The sequence below is a fragment of the Hyla sarda genome, chromosome 5, assembly GCF_029499605.1.
Source record: "Hyla sarda isolate aHylSar1 chromosome 5, aHylSar1.hap1, whole genome shotgun sequence".
Classification (NCBI taxonomy): Eukaryota; Metazoa; Chordata; class Amphibia; order Anura; family Hylidae; genus Hyla; species Hyla sarda.
In genome coordinates this window covers 381,623,069-381,648,950 of record NC_079193.1, presented here as the reverse complement: position 1 = coordinate 381,648,950, position 25,882 = coordinate 381,623,069, and the positions used below count along the sequence as shown (strand labels likewise).

Below are 25,882 nucleotides of genomic sequence, written 5' to 3'. Positions count from 1 at the left end.
GGGAACAGAGAGGATGAATCTACAATATGGGGGCACCGAAGTGACACATCTACAATATGGGGGCACAGAGAGGACCAATCTACAATATGGGGGCACAGAGAGGACCAATCTACAATATGGGGGCAGAGAGGGGACCAGTGAAAAATTTACCCTTGGACATGCGCTACCGTTGAACTGAGGGATCCTATCTATGATATTGGGGCACAAAGGAGGCTTTTTTGTGCACTATCGATGGCGAAAAGGAACTGGAAAGGGGAGGAGTCTAAGATATTCTGCAAAGAAAAGTTATGGCTGGAAGAAGTAATTGTGGTAGTCAGGGGCGGACTGACAACACTCAGGGCCCCCGGACCAAAAAAGTAAGGGCCCCCTGCGATGCTCTTCTGCTGGTCACACTTCTGCCCCTATTCTACCCAAATCCCTCCACCAGCTCTACACACAAAATAAACTAAATTTTATATATAAGAAACACTTTAAGTTAGTGAGAAAATATTTACCTCCCCACAATAACTGGATAATACCGTCAAACTGTACTGAATAAAACCACCATACACAGACCAGCATACTATACAGGATCTGTACACAATATAAATGATGATATACAGGACCAGCTGTACACAGGATCTGTATACCATATAAGTGATTACAGTTACATCAAGGGACTCACAATTACATATTTTCTGATCAGCGGTGTCCTCTTTCCGGATCAGACCACCACGTCGATCTCCTAACATCTGAAGGACAAACATGTCAGACTGCATTTTCCAGTGACCCCACCCCCCCTCCTCCTCTACACAATATTTCCATCTATAAGCCCCTAACTGTTATAATGCCCTCCTTGGTGTCCTGCACAGTAAAAGGGCAGGTAGGTGGGTAGCCAGGTAAATAGTTTGTATGTAGCAAGATGTGTAGGTAGGTAGTTAGGCAGCCAGGTATGTAGGTAATTAGTTAGGCATTCATAGAGAGCTGAAGTTTATTGGTTACAAAAAGTGGCGTTTCGGCTCCATATGAGCCTTTATCCAGCAATGCTTGATAAAGGCTCATATGGAGCCGAAACATTGCTTTTTGTAACCAATAAACTTCAGCTCTATTTTCACTGACTGGAGCCTCCAGACTGGTGCTGTGGCCTTTGTATCTCTCTATGGTTGTTTGCTGGATTGGCAGTCCAGGTGACCACGGGCACAGTGGATCGGTCCAGTGCTGTTCTCCACCTGCCTTCTGTAGTTAGGCATCCAGGTACAAAGTTAGGTAGCCAAGGAGTTAGTCAAGTAGGTAGCCAGGACCCCCTTCACCCAGTGGCGGATCCAGAGTCGGGTCTCAGGAGGGACATTAGGAAAAACACCCATGTCTTATTAGTTTAGTAGTTTGGCCCCATATTAGCTAGGCAGGAACATAGTAGATAATCCCTCACATGAGGTGTAGGCAGCAGAGTTCTCTCACATTAGGTGTAGGCAGCAGAGTTCCCCCCATAGTGGGTGTAGGCAGAAGAGTTACCCCACAGTAGGTGTAGGCAGCAGAGTTCCCCACAGTAGGTGTAGGCATCAGAGTTCCCTCACAGTGGGTGTAGGCAGCAGAGTTCCCTCCACATTAGGTGTAGGCATCAGAGTTCCCCTCACAGTAGGTGTAGGCAGCAGGGTCCCCCCACAGTAGGTGTAGGCAGCAGGGTCCCCCCACAGTATGTGTAGGCAGCAGAGTTTTTCCCCCTCCCCCAGTAGGTGTAGACAGCAGAGTTTGAATCCCACCAAGTAGGTGTAGGCAGCAGAGTTAGAGTTCTCCCCCCAGTAGGTGTAGACAGCAGAGTTAGAGTCCCCCCCCCCCAAGTAGGTGTAGATAGCAGAGCTAAAATCTCCCCCCCCCCCCCCCCAAGTAGGTGTAGACAGCAGAGTTAGAGGCAGGTGTAGGCAGCAGAGTTATCCCCCTTCCCAGGTTGAAAAAAAAATTATGCTCACCTGTATGTGTCCCACGCAGCAATCTTCTCCTCCGGAGCACAGCAGGGGCCCGCATCTTCCTTCCTCCACAGTTCAGGCGCCGATGAGTGATGTCATCGGCACCTTCGCTGCTTGGGGGCGGAGGTCACGTCTCCTCTGTGTAAGTCGCAGATGCGGCTCACACAGAGGGGACAATTTCTCCTGTATGTGCGTGTGCCACACATAAAGGAGAAGGCAGCATGTACCTGTACCTGGCTGGGCCCTCGGATGACGTCAGTCCGCCCCTGGTGGTGGTCTGGGCTAAATGGCGAAGGAAAGGAAAGAAACAAGTTCAAGGAGACGTCACCTGTGGTCACTTCATGTAACTGCAGTGCACTATTATCACATTGTCACTGTATGGGGGGGGGGGGGGGGGATTTATCTGTGTATAGTGTGTTTTATTTACTTTATTTATTTTATTTTATGGTGATTATAGTGTGTAGTGGTATTATTGGTAATATTGTTTCAGTATACAGGATTTGGTCAGTAACAGTATGATGGTAATCTATATGGTGATAATATTCTTGATTGTATACTGGAATTATTGGTAATATTGTTCTCAGTATACAGGATTTGGTCGGTAACAGTAGGATGGTAATATGTATGGTGATAATATTCCTCCTTGTATAATGGTATTATTGGTAATATTTGTCTTAGTATATAGGATTAGGTCAGTAACAGTATGATGGTAATATGTATGGTAATAATATTCCTTCTTGTATACTGGTAATATTGGTCTTAGTATACAGGATTAGGTCAGTAACAGTATGATGGTAATCTATATGGTGATAATATTCTTGATTGTATACTGGATATCACGCACCTGAATGCGGGCTGTCACAAAACTGGATGTGGATCCTCTACCTGTGTGGCTGATGACTCGGACCGTATCAGGGAGCAGAGTCTAAGGTGCCGCTGGTCTTCACCAGAGCCTGCCGCAAAGCAGGATGGATTTGCTGTGGCAGGCGACACCCTGGTCACTACCCCCAACACGGCTCGACCACACAAGCAACTGGGCAAGGCGAGGTACCAGAGGATGAGGCAGAGGCGTAGTCAAATTAGCGGAAGGTCTAGGCAGGCGACAAAGGTTCAGAGTAAAAAAACATAGCAGGAAGGTCAGGAAACACGGGTACACAAAACAAGCAGTGAGAACACTTTCTCTTACAATAAGCACTGAAGATCCGGCAGGGGGTGTGGGAGGTAATATTGGTCTCAGTATACAGGATTTGGTCAGTAACAGCATGATGATAATATGTATGGTGAAAATATTCTTGATCGTATACTGGTATTATTGGTAATATTGGTCTCAGTATACAGGATTTGGTCGGTAACACTATGATGGTAATATGTATGGTGATGATATTCCTTCTTATATACTGGTATAATTGGTAATATTAATCTCCTATATCAGTACATTGTTTTAGAATCCCATTACAAGATAGAGGATAGATGTAAGTTACCTAGATATAAAGAGATGATAGATCAGTGTACAATATATTGTATACACCTTCTCTATTTATAGGATTGTTCCTGTTGTTTCTCTGTAATTAGTCACATGACATGTCTTTGTAATCTTATAATGGTCACCCAGGAGTCTGCTTTCTATCCCAGTGGTGACAATAGAAGTAACTGTCCTGTATGTTTCCACCCACTGGATAAATGATCTGTATGAGCCAACACAAAATAGATGGTTTGGGCTGGAAAATGATGTAATGACAGGGTGCGGCTGGAACACGAGGGGTGTAATGTAATGGAGACATAGGACATAAACCGTACAGTAAACAGGAAAGATACAGCCAGTCATTCCTTCCAGACCAGCAGATTGTCCGGACTATTGGATATTATCCATCTGATCTCAGAGCTGCTTTATGGGGTTCAGGTCCAGCTGCAGCATCTCTATGGGGATCAGGTCCGGCTGCAGCATCTATATGGGGATAAGGTCCAGCTGCAGCATCTCTATGGGGATCAGGTCCAGCTGCAGCATCTCTATGGGTATCAGGTCCAGCTGCAGCATCTCTATGGGGATCAGGTCCGGCTGCAGCATCTCTATGGGGATCAGGTCCGGCTGCAGCATCTATATGGGGATCAGGTCCAGCTGCAGCATCTCTATGGGTATCAGGTCCAGCTGCAGCATCTCTATGGGGATCAGGTCCGGCTGCAGCATCTCTATGGGGATCAGGTCCGGCTGCAGCATCTATATGGGGATCAGGTCCAGCTGCAGCATCTCTATGGGTATCAGGTCCGGCTGCAGCATCTCTATGGGGATCAGGTCCGGCTGCAGCATCTCTATGGGGATCAGGTCCGGCTGCAGCATCTCTATGGGGTTCAGGTCTAGCTGCAGCATCTCTATGGGTATCAGGTCCAGCTGCAGCATCTCTATGGGGATCAGGTCCGGCTGCAGCATCTCTATGGGGATCAGGTCCGGCTGCAGCATCTATATGGGGATCAGGTCCAGCTGCAGCATCTTTATGGGTATCAGGTCCAGCTGCAGCATCTCTATGGGGTTCAGGTCCAGCTGCAGCATCTCTATGGGGTTCAGGTCCAGCTTCAGCATCTCTATGGGGTCCAGGTCCAGCTGCAGCATCTCTATGGTTAATCAGGTCCAGCTGCAGCATCTCTATGGTTAATCAGGTCCAGCTGCAGCATCTCTTTGGGTATCAGGTCCAGCTGCAGCATCTCTATGGGGTTCAGGTCCAGCTGCAGCATCTCTATGGGTTCAGGTTCAGCTGCAGCATCTCTATGGGGTTCAGGTCCAGCTGCAGCATCTCTTTGGATATCAGGTCCGACTGCAGCATCTTTATTGGGATCAGGTCCGGCTGCAGCATCTCTATGGAGATCAGGTTCAGCTGCAGCATCTCTATGGGGTTCAGGTCGAGCTGCAGCATCTCTATGTGGATCAGGTCCAGCTGCAGCATCTCTATGGGTATTAGTTCCGGCTGCAGCATCTCTATGGGTATCAGGTCCGGCTGCAGCATCTCTATGGGTATTAGTTCTGGCTGCAGCATCTCTATGGGTATTAGTTCCGGCTGCAGCATCTCTATGGGTATTAGGTCCAGCTGCAGCATCTCTATGTGGTTCAGGTCCGGCTACAGCATCTCTATGGGGTTCAGGTCCGGCTACAGCATCTCTATGGGGTTCAGGTCCGGCTGCAAAATCTCTATGGGTATCAGGTCCGGCTGCAACTTCTCCATGGGTATTACGTCCGGCTTCAGCATCTTTATGGGGTTCAGGTCCGGCTGCAGCATCACTATGGGGTTCAGGTCCGGCTGCAGCATCACTATGGGGTTCAGGTCCGACTGCAGCATCACTATGGGTATCAGGTCCGGCTGCAACATCTCCATGGGTATTACGTCCGGGTTCAGCATCTTTATGGGGTTCCGTTCGGGCTGCAGCATCACTATGGGGTTCAGATCCGGTTGCAGCATCACTATGGGTATCAGGTCCGGCTGCAGCATCACTATGGGGTTCAGGTCCGGTTGCAGCATCACTATGGGTATCAGGTCCGGCTGCAGCATCACTATGGGGTTCAGGTCCGGTTGCAGCATCTCTATGGGGTTAAGGTCTGGCTGCAGCATCTTTATGGGGTTCATGTAAGGATCCAGTGCAGAATCTTTCTGTTGTGCTTCAAGCATTCTTACGATTAAGGGGGTGGTCCCAGCAGACTCATTCTTCCCGATCCTTTTCTCCTATTGATTGTTGATGACTTTAGATCTCCCCATTAATGATATTTCTGGCTCTCTCATTACCTATAATGCCAGAATAAGGTGTAAATAGGAGATTTACTAATATAGTATTATGTGCAGATGTTCCATTATGGCCGACCACACCTGTGTTACATCTCTGCTCTGGGTTGACAGGGAAATCATCGTTTGGAGAGAATACAATGGAAAATATATTTTGGGAGATTTAATTTTTACATCTCACCATTCAAGTCATCAGGGTTGTGCACAGATATTATGGGGAGCAGGGGCTGAAGTGAAGAAAAGGTGTAATGGCTAACTGGGGTGATGTGTCTGGAATAAGGTTTGTGACACCAGGGTAGTATTAACCTCCACACTCCAAGGGTAGTAGCTTCCTGGGCCAAGCGCTAGGGTAATAAGAACACAGATGCAGGGTTACGGAAACTACTAATTTTTACACAAGAACTTGCAAAAATTTGTTTTGGACTGAATTTATTCGCGACTAATCACTATTACAAACGGCTATTTCTGGCCTACAGAGAGCCTCAATAGGGCTCCAGAACACTTTGAATTGACCTAACACGCATAGGGAGTGTGCTGTGTTAGTGAAATAATACTGCTATTCAGTATGACATGCAGATTACCGGCATCGCTATTGCAATCACTGCCACAGAGCGTCTGGATGTGGCAGATTTTTTATGTAATTTTTATTTAAAGGGGTATTCCAGGCCAAAACTTTTTTTTATATATCAACTGGCTCTGGAAAGTTAAACAGATTTGTAAATTACTTCTATTAAAAAATCTTAATCCTTCCAATAGTTATTAGCTTCTGAAGTTGAGTTGTTGTTTTCTGTCTAACTGCTCTCTGATGACTCCCGTCCCGGGATTTGACATCATCATTGAGCAGTTAGACAGAAAACTTCAGAAGCTAATAACTATCGGAAGGATTAAGATTTTTTAATAGAAGCAATTTACAAATTTGTTTAACTTTCTGGAGCCAGTTGATATATATAAAAAAAGGTTTTGCATGGAATACCCCTTTAAGGTCAAAACAGGCTATTGAGTAAAGGGGTTAAAAGATGAATTTTTAATTTAAATTTAAGCTAGCGCAACCATAATTTTTTTTAGATAATGTCCCAGGCCAAGCAACATCAGTATACCATATAGTGGCTGAATGACACAGCGTGGAGGTGTTGGCAGCATGAGGAGACCATATAGTGGCTGAATGACACAGCCTGGAGGTGTTGGCAGCATGAGGAGACCATATAGTGGCTGAATGACACAGCGTGGAGGTGTTGGCAGCATGAGGAGACCATATAGTGGCTGAATGACACAGCCTGGAGGTGTTGGCAGCATGAGGAGACCATATAGTGGCTGAATGGCACAGCGTGGAGGTGTTGGCAGCATGAGGAGACCATATAGTGGCTGAATGACACAGCGTGGAGGTGTTGGCAGCATGAGGAGACCATATAGTGGCTGAATGACACAGCGTGGAGGTGTTGGCAGCATGAGGAGACCATATAGCGGCTGAATGACACAGCGTGGAGGTGTTGGCAGCATGAGGAGACCATATAGTGACTGAATGACACAGCGTGGAGGTGTTGGCAGCATGAGGAGACCATATAGTGGCTGAATGACACAGCCTGGAGTTGGCGGCAGCATGAGTAGAATATATAGTGTCTGAATGGCACAGCCTGGAGGTGGCTGAGGCATGAAGAGACCATATAGTGGCTGAATGAGACAGCCTGGAGGTGGCAGCAGTAGCATCAGGAGTCCTGAAAGTGACCCGGTGGTGGGGGGGTGGGTGGTAATACCAGTACCTGGTGACGAAGGTGGGTGAAAAAAGGTCTGATGTGGAGGAATGTCTGTAACTAGGGTGAAGCACCTTAAATCTGTTTGGCACTATCCACACTTGGCACCATGGTCAATCTACTCTGAGGCATCTGGCATTGGTGGGTGGAAATCCTGGCTGATCCATCCCTGATTCATCTTCACAAAGGTCAGTCTCTCCACATTTTTCGTGGACAGATGAGTTCTCCTTGGGGTGACTATGGGACACGATGGAGGATGAGGAGGCGGAGTCTCCTGGGTGAATGTGGTTCCTGCACAGCCACAACTCTAACTTGGACAGGTCACGTTGCTTCCTTCTCCACGCTCTCAGGCCATTGGTCCTGCAAGCGTGGAGAAGGAAGCAGCGTGACCTGTCCAAGTTAGGGTTGTGGCTGTGCAGGAACCACATTCACCCAGTGAGACGTAAAAGACATGTATCGTCCCTAACCATAGTTACAGCTCCACACCTTGGCGCTGCCGTGCACTTTGGTAGACTTTGGTTGAGTGGGGTGGTGTGTGCTCATATCAGTACCCGGTGACGAAGGTGGATGAAAAAAGGAGAACTTGGCATCAGATGTGCGGCATCAGGCGGGTGGCAGGATCAGAATAGTAGCTGAGGCAGGTAGGCAGAAGAAAACGGTCTCTTTTGTCAAAGTGTTAGTGTGCGCAAGAAAGTATTGAGGATATGCATTATGTAAAACTTAACTTTTAACATTATTCTTATCATAAAATACATAGACCCAAATTATTATTTTTTAAATCAAACAAAAGGAAAGGTGCAAAAAACATCATGTTCCACCTGCACCACCAAGTATTGATGTGATGCAAAGACCTCTAAAAGGTGGAAGGGAACAACGTATGGTCCATTGTAACCGGTGGGGTAAACACTTCCCCTGTAAGGCCCTACTTTCGCATTATTAATTTCCTTCTTGGCAAGTGTTACTCGCCCTAAAAAGGATGGCCCCACACAGGAACCTGTCCCTATTTTCCCCTTCAAACACTGCCATTTCCCAGGGTGTTTAGGTGTAAATAGGGATTGGTTCCTGTGTAAGGCCGGCCTTCATAAGACGAGTAACACTTTCCTCGAAAAGGTGGAAAAGAACAACGTATGGTCCATTGTAACCGGTGGGGTAAACACTTCCCTGTAAGGCCCTACTCTCGCATTATTAATTCCCTTCTTGGCAAGTGTAACTCGCCATCTCCTATTGATAAACAGATGCACCAAACACTGAGTATATCAGCAAAATACAAAAAATCTTTATTTCACATATAACAGATAAAAGTTGGCTTAAAAGTTAATACATATAAGTACACAAAACAGCATCAGTACAGACAAGATATAGGTAGGGAGGCACAAGGGAGAGTATAACAATACAAAAGTAAACTGGTCACAATAAGCAGCAGCAATACTGGATAGAGTACCAGAAGTATATACAGTGACCCCTCGACCTACGATGGCCCCGACATACGATCATTTCAACATACAATGCTTTTTTATGTCGGGGCCATCGCATAAACGGCTATCCGGCAGCGCTGACTGCTTCAGCTGCCGCTGGATAGCCGTTTACGGTGCCCCGTGAGCACTGGTGATGGTCACTTACCTGTCCTCGGGGTTCCGGCGCGTCCTCTTCGGGATCCCCTGCATCGTCGGCGCTCTCCATTGTCGTCATCATGTCTCTGCGCACGCCGTCCCATCATCCAATAGGAGCGGCGTGCGCAGCGACGTGATGGCGGCAACGGAGAGCGTGGTTGCCGGGGAAGCAGAGGCCTTTCCGGAGCGTCGGGGACACGGCGACAGCGATGGACGGCGACATCTCGGGCAGCGGTGACGGTCCGGAGCGCAGGGGACAGGTGAGTACAACTTTCTCTAACAGTGGTCTACAACCTGCGGACCTCCAGATGTTGCAAAACTACAACACCCAGCATGCCCGGACAGCCAACGGCTGTCCGGGCATGCTGGGTGTTGTAGTTTTGCAACATCTGGAGGTCCGCAGGTTGTAGACCACTGTCCTATACTTTACGTTGCACGGATCCCTCAACATCTGATGGTTTCAACAAACGATGGTCCATTTGGAGCGGATTACCATCGTATGTTGAGGGACCGCTGTTAAAAATGATAAAAGCAAGCAGAATACAAACAGTGATAACACAAGTGCCAAATCCTACCTATACCTGACCCCAACGACCGTTTCGCGGTATACTCGGCTTCCTCAGGGGGCGTGGCTAACCTAGTATCTCGGTCCCCTTTATATATGGGTTCCCCACCAATAGAGTACCTCTCCGTATGAGTGACATACATGTGGCCCAATGATATAGTTGGAAAGCATAGCCTCTCCCTCACCTGAATTAAAGGGGTACTACCATGCTGACCACTTATCCCCTATCCAAAGGATAGGGGATAAGTTGCCTGATCGCGCAGGGTCCCGCCGCTGGGGGGGGGGGACCCCCGCGATCTCGCACGCAGCACCCCGCTCTCATCAGGCACCAGAGCGAACATCACCAGAGGGATAGCGAAGATAATGTGAATAAAAAGAAAGAAAAGAGACAGACTAAGAATAATAGAACTGAATAAATGGCTACATAAAAAATAAAGCATAGAAAGTAAAAGTGAATAGACAAAATATAAACCACGTATAAAAGTAATAAGGAATAGGTGAAATAAAATACATATGGTGAAGAAAAATGATAGTGATGAAGGAAAAAAGAAAAGAAAAAGCAGGAAAGAAAAAGAATAATAATAAAAAAAATTTATTAAAGACTTGAAAAATTGTTTTTGAAAAATGTCACACATGGAAAGTGTATTGAGACTAAAATGTGCAGATTAAATGTAAAAAATGGTGGGTGGGAATATCAAGTGATATAATAATATAATATTTATATGTGTAAAAAAGAGGGAGTCACATCAAGCAAAATAAACATAAACAATATAGTAGTGATGTGTAGATGCTTGACTATGTACAGGACAGGGATAAAAAGGAAGAATGTGAAAGGGAATAAAATGAGATGCATAAATAGTGTAGAAATCTACTAATGTCAAGTGGAACATAATAAGTAAATTATATAACAAGGGGGGAAATAGATAATAAATAAATATAAGATTGAAACAAAGGAAATAATAATGAAAGAAGGTGTGAAAATCCTAAGTGTGTATGAACTTACCAAATCATAGATCACTTACGTGTGTGAGACTGGAGTGAAATAGTAATTACCGTATTTTTCGCCGTATAAGACGCACTTTTTCTTCCCCAAAACTGGGGGGGAAAAGTCGGTGCGTCTTATACGGCAAATACACCCCCTATCGCGGCGGTCCCTGCGTCCATCAACGGTCGGGACCCGCGGCTAATACAGGATATGATCGATCGCGGTGATGCCCTGTATTAACCCTTCAGATGTGGCGATCAAAGCTGACCGCCGTGTCTGAAGGGAAAGTGACACTAACCCGGCTGTTCAGCGATTTCACCGCGGCGGTCCCGAACATCCCGACTGAATAGCCGGGTTAGTGCTTACAGGACATCGGGAGGGACCTTACCTGCCTCCTCGGTGTCTTCTCCGTTCAGGGATCCCCTGTATGGCCGGCGCTCTCCTTCCTCGTCATCACGTCGTCGCGTACATGCGTCGGCGTGCGTAACGACGTGATGACGGCGACGGAAAGCGAGGATACCCGGCCGGCATCAGAGACGTTCCGGAGCGAAGGGGACACGGCGACAGCGATGGAGCGACATCCAGGGCAGCGGTGACGGGTCCGGAGCGGTGGGGACACGTGAGTATTACCTCCTATGCAGTGGTCTTCGATCTGCGGACCTCCAGATGTTGCAAAACTACAACTCCCAGCATGCCCGGACAGCCAACGGCTGTCCGGGCATGCTGGGAGTTGTAGTTTTGCAACATCTGGAGGTCCGCAGGTTGAAGACCACTATTGGGTTAAAAATCTTTCTTTTTTTAGATTTTGCACCTATAAATTGGGTGGGTCTTATACGCCGGTGCGTCCTATAGGGCGAAAAATACAGTAGGTAAAGAAGAATAAGACATATTAATTCAAATACACATCTAAAAATTAAATTTCATTTTTATTCAAAATAATCAAAAAGGGCGGCCCCACACAGGGACCTCTCCCTATTTCCCCCTACAAACACTGCCATTTCCCAGGGTTTTTAGTTGGAAATAGAGGGAGTTTCTTGTGTGGTGCCACAACTGGTTACACTGGACCATACGTTGTTCCCTTCCAACTTTTTGAGTCTTTGCATCAAAGCAATACTTGGTGGTGTAGGTGGCACATGGTGTTTTCTGCACACCTTTCCTTTTGTTAGATTTCCAAAAAATGTTGGTCCATATATTTTATCCTAAGAATACAATACTTACTTGTGGTCTAATGCGGAGGAATTTCTATAACTGGGGACCAGCACCTTAATTATGTTTTGCAGTATCCATGGCAGCATAATGAGAGAGCCTGGAGGTAGTAGCATCAGCATGATGAGACCATATGGTGGCACAATGACAGAGCCTGGAGGTAGTAGCATCAGCATGAGGAGACCATAGAGCAGCACAATGATAGAGCTTGGAGGTGGTAGCATCAGCATGAGGAGACCATAGAGCAGCACAAGGACAGAGCCTGGAGGTGGTAGCATCAGCATGAGGAGACCATAGAGCAGCACAAGGCGAGAGCCTGGAGGTAGCAGCATCAGCATGAGGAGACCATAGAGCAGCACAAGGAGAGAGCCTGGAGGTAGCAGCATCAACATGAGGAGTCTGAGGAACCCACCGACTGTTGACTGGGGGTGTCGGATGTCACTTGTGATGAAGTGGATGACAGAGTGGACCGAGCAATCACAGCTTCTCGGTTGCTTGTCGAAACACGACTACTAGCTGATACCGGGAGCTCAGACCTCTCGCTGCGACTCCTGCTGCCACACATTCCTATTCTGCTGCGACCTCTGCCTGCGCCTGATGAATTTAGGCCTCTGCCACTCCTCTGTGCACGTCCTGGCACTTCTCTGCCTGACATATGTGATGTCCCAGTACGGGATACAGTACTTAGTCCCTGTCAGTCTGAGTCCCTCTGTGTACTAGGGGCTCTCCTGCAGCATCTCCCCCATTGTGTTATATGTATTATGTACAAAGGATCTTTGAATTAATCACATGATAATGTGGCCACATGTTCAATTCACTTCTTTGTTACCCAGAGAGCACCAGCTAACCAGGAGACCTGCAGCTTGACCTATGGGCTCCTTGCTCAGCCCCCTTTATAAGAGGGGGAGCCATTAGAATCTGTCTCTTGTGTTCTTGTGATTTATTCTCTGCTGAGGTCAAGTCCAGTCCAGACATCTCAGGGTCAGTGTCCAGCACATCTGGAGGCCTCAACCTAAATTGCAGCCACATGTCAGTCAAGTCATCTCTGTCTGCTGTCACTATCTTCAGTAAAGTTAAGTCTATTATAGTCAGCGTGGCGGTCCTAAAGTCTGTCAAAGTCACTGGAGGTCCCCTGTGTTACTGGTCGCCTCTTTGGGATCCTGGCCGAGCTGTAAAGACTGTTACCATCTGTCTACCTCAGTAAAAGCTACCGTTAACCCTGACCTGGTCTTGGACTATTATTACCCTGCCTAACCTAGGCATAGCGGAGCTACCTTCGGTGGTTTCTTAGGAAAACCACACCCTGGCATCACAAATATTTAGGGGTTAATAACATCAGCCCCTTACACCTCATAGCATTCCTGTGGCACACCACACATACTTAGTGCATATATGAGGGGAGTACAATACGCTTCACTACGCTTAAAACAGTATTTGTGTGTACTTTTGGCAGGTGTGTACTTTTGGCTGTCCTTTCACAGTATCTAGGCCCTTGACAGATTAACAGGTACAAAATAGTACACTACTTAGATGCTGGTATGAGGTCAGAAAAATGTGCTACAATAAGCTCAAATAAGTATTTGTGCGCAACACCAGCAGTACACAACAGTGCTGCAGCACACAGTCACTGTGTACAAAACCCCAAATTGCACTTTCTCTCTCAAAGACTATTAGGAATGGACTGCTGGGTATTATACCGTCTACAGACTAGTATAACCAGCAGACTATTTGTTGTGGAACAAAGACACAGAGTTGTGCTGAAAAATTATTTCTCCATCCTCTGCTAAGGTTTATAAAGTTGAGGCAACTTGTTGAAACGTATGAGGTAACAAACAGCTCTCTGCCCCTCACTGTAATACAATGCTGAAGAAAGTGACTGGGAGGTTAATGGCTGCAGTAAAAATAATTTTCTGTGAAAAAAACCACTGCTCTCTGTCCACCAGAACATTGATGTGACTAGGAGGTGAAACACTGCTGGAAAAAGCTTTTCTGTGTAACACTCATACAGTTTGTCCGTCCTCTCTCTCTACAGTGTAATGATGAAGTGACTGGCCGGAATATGGCTGCCGATTATATAGGGCTGTGACATCACAGGGGTGACTGGCTGCTCATAGGCTGCATGTGATTCAGGGTCATCCCGCCTACCCTTGTTCCCGCCTTCCCAGAGTTGCTTGCCCTATGTCCCCACATGTGGATCCGCCATTGTAGATGCCCTGGAGCCCAGACCGTACTAAATGGAGTTTAATGAAGCGATTTGCGCGATAGAATCGTGGTGATATTCAAATTCATTGCAAATTAAATATTCATGAAATTCGTAACAAGTTTGGATTCATCAGATTCGATTTGCTCATCTCTAGTCTTCAGCATAAGCCTGCGCCGCTGTGCTACAGTACAGGAGCAGAATGTCCTCCTTCTGCCGGACTCCCTGCTCCCGTATAATACCGAGTGGCGATGTATACATTGTATGGAACCCTCTCATTTTACTTCCTGTCAATGACAAAGGACACCTAAAGGATTACGCTGCAGATCCGCTACTGAATGACCGCTTTATGCTGCCTTTACAGGTGCCTGCTCGGAGCCGCAATATGCCGCTATGAGCAGACACACTGCGATGTGCGAGTCACTGCGCGCATGCACAGTATACTCGCTCATCATGGCTGCTCTCTGCCTAGGTCAGGAGCAGGGGGAGGGCCGCAATGTGTGCGAGTATATCGCAGCAGTGTCTGCTCGTCTAAAGGCATCCTGTAGGGGTCCTTCAATGGCGGATCTGCAGCATAATATACGCTGTGGATCTGCTCGTCTGAACCTACTCTTAGGAGGGAAACCAAAAGGTCAGGGTCTCAAGACCCCTTTCTAGTCAACCTGTACTCGCCCCTGCATATCCTATTGTGGGGAAAACCTGTGTCCTTATGTCCTCTTGGGGAATATGAACATTACAGTAGGGGGGTCCCATCCAAAACAAGAGAGAATGCAAAAACTCCAGCAAAAACTCCCCAGAGTAGATCAGTGCATCACATCAACCTGTGTTTCCCAACCAGAGTTCCTCCAGCTGTTGCGAAACTACTTCTCCCAGAAAGCCCAGACAGCAGAAGGCTACAATTATTACTGATCAGGGATCTCTTAAAGAGGTACTCCAGTCCTAAGACATCTTATCCCCCTATCCAAAGGATGGGAGATAAGATGTCTGACTGTGGGGGTCCCACTGCTGGGGACCCCCGCAATCTTGCATTCGGCACCCACCTCTTTGAGCTGCATGCCACGCTGCCAGCTCACAAACTGCCGGGTGCCGAACACTTGGCCAGTGTATCGTGAAGTCACGACTCCGACCCGTGTGACGTCACACCCCACCCCGGATATGCAAGTCTATGGGAGGGGTAGTTTCCACCAGAGTGCCCCTTTAAGGTTGAGAATTTTAACAGCAAGTAAATAGGAAAGTGTCTTATAATTACATAAGGAACAATATATTAAAAGTTTAGTTTGCTGACAGGTACCCTTTAAGTGCGATTTACGCTGAAGGATGCTATAGAGAACAGTTGCTTCTCAGCACTTTGGGACTTGTAGTCCTCCACGACTTATAGCTCAGACTGGTCTAAACTTGACTTGGACAGACTAACTGGGCGTTGACTTAGCTAAAGATTGACTTGATTTGGAAGCTGACAATCACTAACTCTGCAACTTCACTTGAACAATTCAATGTAAGGGCTTACCTTCAAGGTGAATTTGTATGGACCGGAGCTGCCAGAGGCTTTCACTCCCTTTCACTTTCACAAGATACAAATACATTATTTAATGGCAATACACTAAAGTACATTATGACATATATATATATATATATATATATATATATATATATATATTTCATGTAAACCTGAGCTGTGGGCGGGAATGTAAAGTGACATCCACCAGACAGGGCAGGTGGACAAGTGTGTTCGGCACCGGGACACCACACACACACCCTTGGTATCATCTCACCTGTACAATAAATTTATAGCATCATTTATGAGCAGTGTATGCCCATTGTGCTGTATGTAGCCACTATAGGGGCATTATACTGTGTGTGGGCACTATAGGTGTATTATACTGTGAACTGTGCCCCTACCCCAATGAACTGTGCCCTAATCCCCAATAAACTGTCCCCCTACCCCCCAATGAACTGTCCCCCTACCCCCAATGAACTGTGCCCTAATCCACAATGAACTGTCCCCCTACCCCCGATGAACTGTGCCCTAATCACCAGTGAACTGTCTCCCTACCCCCGATGAACTGTGCCCTAATCCCCAATGAACTGTCCCCCTACCCCCGATGAACTGTGCCCTAATCCCCAATGAACTGTCCCCCTACCCCTGATGAACTGTGCCCTAATCACCAGTGAACTGTTCCCCTACCCCCGATGAACTGTGCCCTAATCCCCAATGAACTGTCTCCCTACCCCCGATGAACTGTGCCCTAATCCCCAATGAACTGTCCCCCTACCCCCGATGAACTGTGCCCTAATCCCCAATGAACTGTCCCCCTACCCCCGATGAACTGTGCCCTAATCCCCAATGAACTGTCCCCCTACCCCCGATGAACTGTGCCCTAATCCCCAATGAACTGTCCCCCTACCCCTGATGAACTGTGCCCTAATCACCAGTGAACTGTTCCCCTACCCCCGATGAACTGTGCCCTAATCCCCAATGAACTGTCCCCCTACCCCCGATGAACTGTGCCCTAATCCCCAATGAACTGTCTCCCTACCCCCGATGAACTGTGCCCTAATCCCCAATGAACTGTCCCCCTACCCCTGATGAACTGTGCCCTAATCCCCAATGAACTGTCCCCCTACCCCTGATGAACTGTGCCCTAATCCCCAATGAACTGTCCCCCTACCCCCGATGAACTGTGCCCTAATCCCCAATGAACTGTCCCCCTACCCCCGATGAACTGTGCCCTAATCACCAGTGAACTGTCCCCCTACCCCCGATGAACTGTCCACCAAATGAATTGTGGTACTGTGTATCCTAGATGAACTGTGCTAAGAATACTCACCTTTCCTGGATCCCACACTTCTCAGACAGAGCAGCAATGCATCATAGAGAAAGCGCTGGGCAGCCGGGCAGGGAGCCAAGTGTTCCCTTACTCCAGCCGGCATCTTCTCTGGACACTTCCATAAGCCAGCAGGTGGTGGAGGTCCTGGGGCATGTGGTGCTGGTGCCCATCATGGGCCATGGATCTCCAGGTGGAACCATCTTTCCGCGACTAGGCCCTGAGGTGTCCAGCAACTCGGTCAGTACTTGGGCCCACCTGAGGATCCCCCCGTCCTCCAGTAGGCCATTCTGACTCTGCATAATACAAAAATAACACTGCTATACATTTCCCACACAATGCTGCCATATATGTCCATATACCACCATACAATGTCGAAACAGTGAAGGGGTGTTTGGTATAGTCCTTGGTAGTCTAGGGAAGTAAACATTTGGCCAGGGCCCCCCAATAGCTGGTCCCCAGGAGTGAGCAATTGCCAAAAATCCTTCTGGGCCTTTCTGGTGGTTACACCGCTCCCCAATCTGGCTCTTCATAACCTGGATCTGGTTTGGTCTATGTCCAATGAGTCTATCCTGATGGGCCTCCCTAACCATGAGCAGGTAGGGTCGCCACCTTTCTTGCCAAAAAATACCGGCCATGCTAATTTGCATCATTTATATATGCGCGACATCACAGAATACACATATGCGGGGGAAATTTTGTCCTATTTTGAGCCCCTATAACTTTTTTGTTTATCCTTATAAGGGCCTGTATGAGGGTATTTTTTTTATATTTTTTTTTGCGGCCCAATCTGTAATTTTTAACGGTTCCATTTTTGTTTCGATGTGACTTTCTGATCACTTATTTTTTATTAAATTTGGGAGATACAGTTAGTTACTAACTACAACTCCCAGCATTCCCTGATACAGTCCGTAGCTCAGCAGCTGCGCCAAACGAAAACTACAACTCCCAGCATGGTGGACTATATAGTAGTATAGGTCAGTGTTTCCCAACCAGGGGTGCCTCCAGCTGTTGCAAAACTACAACTCCCAGCATGTTGAACTATATAGTAGTATATAGTATAGGTCAATGTTTCCCAACCAGGGGTGCCTCCAGCTGTTGCAAAACTACAACTCCCAGCATGCCCGGACAGCCAACGGCTGTCCGGGTATGCTGGGAGTTGTAGTTTTGCAACAGCTGGAGGCGCTCTGGTTGGGGAACACTGGTATAGGTTATAGTGCAGTATTCTGGGAGTTGTAGGATTGGTTGGATAAATACCGGCCATTGCATTGCTGGTATTTTTAATATAAAAATACCGGCAGGGTGGCCAAAATACCGGATAGGTGGCAACCCTATTAGCAGAGGATGGTGTGGTGAGCCATGGGGTGTGATGAGGTGAGGTGTATGGGGCAGATGTTTTAGCCCAGGGGCAGGGGTTATTAACCCCCAAATGTTTGTGACGCCAGGGCGTGGTTTTCCCAGTAACACCCAAACGGTAGTACTACTATACCAAAGTTAGGGTGGGCAAAAATAGTCCAAGACCAGATAAGGGTTAACTGTAGCTTTACTGAGGTAGACAGATGGAAATAGTCTTTACAGCTCGGCCAGGATCCCAGAGAGGTGACCAGTAACACAGAAGGACCTTGCAGCTTTCTGGGACTTGTAGTGACTTTAACAGACTTTAGGACAGCCAAGCTGATTATAATAGACTTGACTATAGACTTGACTTGACTGTAGGTAGTGACAGTAGACATAGATGACTTGACTTACTGACATGTGGCTGTAGGTAGTGACAGTAGACTTAGATGACTTGACTTACTGACATGTGGCTGTAGGTAGTGACAGCAGACATAGATGACTTGACTTACTGACATGTGGCTGTAGGTAGTGACAGTAGACATAGATGACTTGACTTACTGACATGTGGCTGTAGGTAGTGACAGCAGACATAGATGACTTGACTTACTGACATGTGGCTGTATGTAGTGACAGTAGACATAGATGACTTGACTTACTGACATGTGGCTGTAGGTAGGATTGAGGCCTCCAGATGTGCTGGACACTGGCTCTGAGATGTTTTGGTCTTTACTGTTCCTCAGTAGGAGAGATAAGAGAGAGATTGTAATGGCCGCCCCTCTTATAAAGGGGGGCTGAGCCAGAAGCCCATAGGTCAAGCTGAAGGTCACCTGGTTAGCTGGTGCTCTCTGGGTAACAAACACATCATGTGACCAACTCAAAGGTCATCATTTATACATAACACCATACATAATATATGTGACTATGGGGGAGACACAGCATGAGGGCCCCTAGGACACAGAGGGACTCAACCTTACAGGGCCAAAGTACTGTACAGGACCATTCCCCGTACCGGGACATCACAATGGGTCAACCATGGGTTTGCACTGCTGGTGCCTCTTGTTTATTTCCAGCTTCTTCTTGGCCCCAGGTCCACACGGCAGCCGCTCGGTGTTCCCAATCGTCCTCATCAATCACAGTGATGTCTTCTTCGGTGACGCCAACATCTTCTGTTTGTATTTTTCCAGGATTTCAGCTGCAGAAGACACAGTAGCGGAGAACTCGTTGTTCCTGTCATAGACCCAGCAGCTATGGGGTTGTGTAATGATAATATATATCTTCCTGGAGGTATATAAACCGCCCCAGGCCTGGGATCTGCAGGATCCCATAAGACAGTCAGGATGAAGCTGAGCTTAGGGCTGGTAGTCGCTGCGGCCGTGTGCGTGGAGATCGGTAAGAGATTTATATGTATGGAAGTGAACGGGAAGCGATAGAATCCTACCGGTTACATTGTATCACCCAGAGGAACCCAGTTATACTTCAGATTTTAGTGATTATTTGCACTTTAGCATCAGAGGAAAGAGGGTTGTATATTACTAACAACAAAGCAGTGATATCAAAGGGTCTAGGGGTCTTCCCGGGCAGTGGATCAATGGGTCCAGGGGTCCTCAAGGGCAGTGGATCACTGGGTGCAGGAGTCCTCAAGGGCAGTGGATCAATGGGTCCAGGAGTCCTCAAGGGCAGTGGATCACTGGGTGCAGGGGTTCTCCAGGGAAGTGGATTAATGGGCCTGGAGGGGGGGGGGGGGGGGTAGTCTTCTTTCACGACAGTGGATCAGTGAGCACAGGGGTCCTTCAGATCAGTGGATCAAGGGCTTAAAGGGGTATTCCAGGCCAAAACTTTTTTTTATATTTCAACTGGCTCCGGATTACTTCTATTAAAAAATCTTAATCCTTCCAATAGTTATTAGTTTCTGAAGTTGAGTTGTTGTTTTCTGTCTAACTGCTCTCTGATGACTCACGTCCCGGGAGCTGTGCAGTTCCTGTGGGGGATATTCTCCCATCATGCACAGCTCCGGGACTTGACATCATCATTGAGCAGTTAGATAGAAAACTTCAGAAGCTAATAACTATTGGAAGGATCAAGATTTTTTAATAGAAGTAATTTACAAATCTGTTTAACTTTCCGGAGCCAGTTGATATATATATATATATATATATATATATATATATATATATATAAAGGTTTTGCCTGGAATACCCCTTTAAGGGGCTTCCAGGGCAGTGGAACAATGTGATGGGGGTCCTCCAGGCCAGTGGATTTATGGGCCCGGGGGAAGGGGTGGGGGCATGGAAACTCAGTTATACTCCATATTTTAGTGATTATTTATTTAGATTATATAAGTGGTTGTTTAGATTTAGAATCAGAGGAAGGATGATTGTAAACTACTGCAGTGGTCATTTCCATAACAACAAAGCAGTGATATCAAAGGGTCTAGGGGTCTTCCCAGGCAGTGGATCAATGGGCCCAGGGGTCCTTCTGGGCAGTGGGCTCTATATGTCCTACCTCTTTAAGTGAAGGGTCCTAATCATGGGATATATTGGAGGCTTTCTGTACTGTACTGCAATATATATATTTACAGTATATATATATATATATATATATATATATATATATATATATATAAAAATACATATATATATATATATACATATATACATGAACGTGTGTGTGTATATGTTCCAGCATCACTTTCAAACCGCTAAAGAGATTAACATGAAACTTGGCACAGGTTACTTATATGTGTGGTAGTGGGGTGTGATGAGGGCAGATGTTGTTACCCTAGGGGCAGATGGCATCAACCCCTTGTATTCGTGATGCCAGGGCTTGGTTTATCCTCAATACCACCCAAAGGTATATCTCTAGATCCTGGGCTAGGCGCGGGGGCAATAGAGACTATGACGCCAAGTTACGGACAACGGCAGCTTTACTGAGGGTAGACAAATGGTAAAGTCTATACAGTTCAGCCAGGGCCCAAGGAGGTGACCAGTGACACAGAGGCTTGCTGGGACTTGTAGTAGGACTGGACAATTGAATGCAGACCACACTGACTTGACAGATGACAGGGACTGACTTGACTCATAAAGCTGTGACTTTATCTTACTTGACTTGATGGCGGCTGCAGGACTGGACTTTGAGGTCTCCAACACTCTGGACACACACACTAGACAAGACTGCACTGGACCTCAGCAGAAGAGAGAGAAGCTCCACCCAGGACTTATATGGAGGAGACTAGCAGGGAGCCCATAGGTCACTCTTGGAATCACCTGGTCACTGATAACTCCTGGGTAACAATCACATAACATATCACATGGTATATAACTCTTAAAGCAACATTACATTTTATAACACTTTACATGGTAAAACATATTTACAATAGGGAAACAAGGGCAGGGGGCCACTGAAGGAGGCTGCCCGACAGGACAGCAGGAGCACGGGGTAACACCTACCTTACTGGGCCACCACAAACTCCCCCTCTTAATTAAAGTCGTCCTCGATGCCAAGTCCTGGAGGGTGGAGAAATGAAGTGGCCACTGAGGCCTAGTGACAGTTCCTGGAGCATTTATGCACAATGTCCTTCTCAGGTCTGGATTACAAAACAAGATAAGGATAAGTCCATGGGGCATGGTGAATGTCCATACATGCTCTTTAAACATATGGGGTTAATTTGACTTTGTAACTGCTTTCTGAAGACACTCAAGACAACAATATTCATCATTATACATAGATTCACGGATTGGGCTGCCAGAGGCTATCTACCCAATGCTGGAGACTGAGTTGGTACTCTAGAGACTGGCATATAGGTCGGAGCCAATGGTGAAAAGACTGGGACTGGTGTGGAGACAAGTGTTGGTTGAACCGGCCCCGGGGTTGGTGAGACACAGAAGATCGCAGGCTGAGTTGAAGAAAACATGGGGAAATCCATGGTTGAGTGGATTCCCTTGCCTGGGACATATTCTTTCACAGGTCTGACAGCTGGAGGAGGTGGTGCTGGGAGCACTGGTAGATCTTCTTTCAGACACAACTTGATTCAGTTTCGGTGAACAACTTGTGGCTTAAACCCAGACTTTTGTACTTCGTATACATCAGAGTCCGGATGGAGTATGGCCCTCACCGTGTACAGTTCTGTCTCCCAGATAGAGTCTAACTTGTGGGTCCTTGGAAACTTCCACAGCCAGACTTTATCGCCCAAATGAAGTGGTTTGGCAGAAGCATGATGGTTATAATCCTCCGGTTGTCTCTGCTGGGCCTCGCCTATCTTCTTGCTGATAATTTCTTTGGCCTCTTGGATTCTTCTCTGGTGGTCAGAGACCCACTCCAGGGAGGCTTGTGGAGAGTTGTTGAAATGTTCGGTCTTTAGGCAGCTGTCCATGGTGCCCCATCATCAAGTACAAAGGTGTGTACCCCATAGAACAGTGGGCTGTGTTATTATAGGCCTCCAATAGTTCAGGCAGCAGTTGGGGCCACTCTTTTTGTCTTGACACAGAGGCGGCTTGCAACATGTAAATAAAGACTTGGTTGATGCGCTCACAGAGCCCGTTCCCCTGGGGGTGATAAGTCTGGAGTTTCTTGCAGGCATGGAATTGACACAGCTCTTTGAAGAGTTGGGCCTCAAAGTTTTTTCCCGGTCCGTTAGGGCAGACACCCAAGGGTTTGCACCTAATTGGAGTAGAAAATCTGGGCCGTTGTCTTGGCTGTACGATCTTTGTCAAGTACAACGACAACCCATTTAGAGTAGTGATCCATCATGGTGAGAGCATAAGTGTATCCAGACCGGGTAGGAGACAACTTGACATGGTCTAGCACAACCAACTGGTTAGGCATTTCACTCTAGATGGAATGGAGGGGTGCTCTTGCGTCCTTGTGCATATTCTTGGTGACGTTACAGACAGCACATTCATTGCACTATTTCTCAATGTCCCTCCACATTCCGATCCAATAGAATCTTCGCCTGACAGAAGGTTCGGTCTTGTGGACTCCAAAGTGTCCCGACTGATCATGGTATGCATTGAGGACCATCGCCGCATCTCTTCGGGGAATCAGAATCTGATGAAGTCAATCATTAGAAACTGGATCCAAAGAATTTCGGCACTACAGCCCTTTCTGCACAAACAGTCGCTTCCTCTGTCGCCACAGACGTTTCAGCTCATAATCACACTGGGCCCAGCGTAGACAGGTTGGTACCTTTTTCGCCAGAAGGCAGTCCAACAGATCCCCCATGACTTGACTTTCATCTTGAAGAGTCTTCCAGGTTTACAGGTCTTCTTTAATCTTTTCAGACCTGGGTTCATGGTCCATCAGGGCGGTCACAACATTCTGGTTCACGAACAGTTGATAAAATTGGGGCATCTCCACGTCTTCCCACACATTTTCGACAGGTGGTTCTTCGCCGGGGGTCATCCGAGACACCACATCGGCATTGACATTCGACTTGCTGTTCTATACTTGATGGTGAAACTGTAATTGGCTAATCTTGAAGCCCAACGTTGTTCAATGGCACCCAACTTGGCGATGTTCAGGTGGGCCAATGGGTTATTATCCGTGTAGACAGCAAATGGCATGGCAGCCAAGTAGTCTTTGAACTTTTCGGTCACGGCCCATACCAGGGCAAGAAGTTCTAATTTGCAGCTACTCGCTCTTGCCTTTCCTGGACTTGGGTCAGGACAGCTCCCAGACCTTTGAAACTGGCATCAGTATATACCCGGAACGGCTGACTATAGTCTGGGTACGCTAGGATGGGTGGTTCTATCAGCAGACGTTTAGGAGCTCGGAACGCTATCTCTTGCTCTTCGGCCCATTCAACAGGCAGGTCCCATTGTAGTTCCCCTTCGCCATATTAAGAGAGCTGTGAGGGGTTCTGCAATCTGGGCAAAGTGGGGAATGAAGCGGCGTTAGAAGCTGACCAATCCCAGGAAGCTCCTGACATCTTTCACCGTGCGCGGGTTTGGCCAGTTCTTGACAACTTCCACCTTTTCAGGATTAGGCTGGACTCCTTTGGCGCTGACAACATGACCCAGATAGTGTACCTGAGGTTTAAGCAAGTGACACTTTGACTGCTTAATTTTCAGTCCATGCTTGATCAGGACTTGGAAGACGTCTGACAGATGACTGAGGTGTTCCTGGTAGGACTTTAAATACACAATTTTATTTTTATTTTATTTATTTATATAGCGCCTACAGATTCCGCAGTGCCACAGTCCTTGGGTTGGCTGCTTACTTCTCCACCCTGCACTTAACCAGCGGATATTGCACTCACAGTCCTTGGGTTGACATCGTCGAGGTACAATAGGACACTTGGAAAATTTAGATGGCCCAGGCACCTTTCCATCAAATGCTGGAACGTTGCAGGGGCATTACATAGCCCAAACGGCAAACTTTGAAACTCGAACCGTCCCATGGGTGTCACGAAGGCCGTCTTCTCCCGGTATTCCATGGCCATGGGCATTTGCCAATATCCGCTGGTTAAGTGCAGGGTGGAGAAGTAAACAGCCAACCCAAGGACTGTGAGTGACTCCCCGATCCTTGGCATAGGATAAGTGTCCTTATGTGTGTGACATTGTTCAGTTTCCTTTAGTCGACACAGAAGCGGATGGTTCCATCTTTTTTCTTGACCAGGACAAGTGGCACCACCCAGGGACTCGGACTTTCTTGGATGTCGTCTGCCTCATTCATGTTGACCAGCATCTTCTTGACAGTCTGATACATGCCTGGCACGACCAGGCGGTGTCTTTCCTTGATAGGTGGGCTGTCGCCTGTGAGGATTCGGTGTTGGATCATGGATGTATGACAGAATTCTATGGGGTGTTTGCCAAAAGCTTCATGGTACCTTTTGGCGACATTGATGACTCCCTTGACTTGGTCCCTTGGGGTAGTGTTGTCTCCAACTTGGAGTTGCGCCCACCAGGGCTTGGGAGGACTAGTACTGGATCCTTCAGCCACTTGGGCTGCACGCTGTTGGGCCACCATACGTTCCGTTAAGATGTCCTTCTACTCCATGAGATACAACTTGTTCTACTGGGGTGTATTTGGGTAACACAGTAGCAGCATCAGACAAGTTGCCTAACCGGACTGGAACTCTCCCGTTGGTAACAGTGACAAGGCTTCTCGCAGGTCGGACAAGAGGGTGATCTTCGAGTTGCAGAGGCTCCAGCAGGTCTTAAAAGTCTCTATTCTTGACTCCAGGACGTGCACAACACCAGATGATAGTCTCTGTGTTGGGTTGTAAGGTCACCTTGCTTGTTTCTACTTCCTCTTTGCTTGTAGAACTTTTAAGTGGTGCTGCGCAGCCCGCGGCCTGAAGGGGACATATGGGGAAGAGAGGCATGCAAGGCATCTACTATTTCAACAAAACAGTTTTTCATAGTGTTCATCCCCAATATAAACTCAGCAGACCCCTAATCTGTCACATTAGTTGTAATCACTCCCTGCCCGATAAGTACATGCTTTCCCAACTGAATGGTTGGCTCCCAGTATCCATGTCTGGGGACTGTTTGCCTATTACCCGCAACTACTCTGAAGTTAACATCCTAGGTTCATACAGTAAACTAGCATTCCAATGCTGATAGAAAACATTTTTAGGTATTGTAGACACTTGTGACCCTGTATCTATCAACGCCCCCAATGGTACACCTTCTACAGGTGCAATCTCCTGGTGAATGCGTCAGTCTGGCTGGTAAGCCACACCCTCCCGGCATGCCATGT

The 25,882-nt window shown here is 47.2% G+C and overlaps 1 protein-coding gene across 1 annotated transcript in view; it reads left to right on the top strand.

The window, feature by feature from the left end:
- LOC130274491 (ly6/PLAUR domain-containing protein 2-like) overlaps positions 1-25,882 on the top strand; it is a 54,964-nt gene that overhangs the window by 5,012 nt on the left and 24,070 nt on the right. The gene's annotated exons all lie outside the window — the stretch shown is intronic.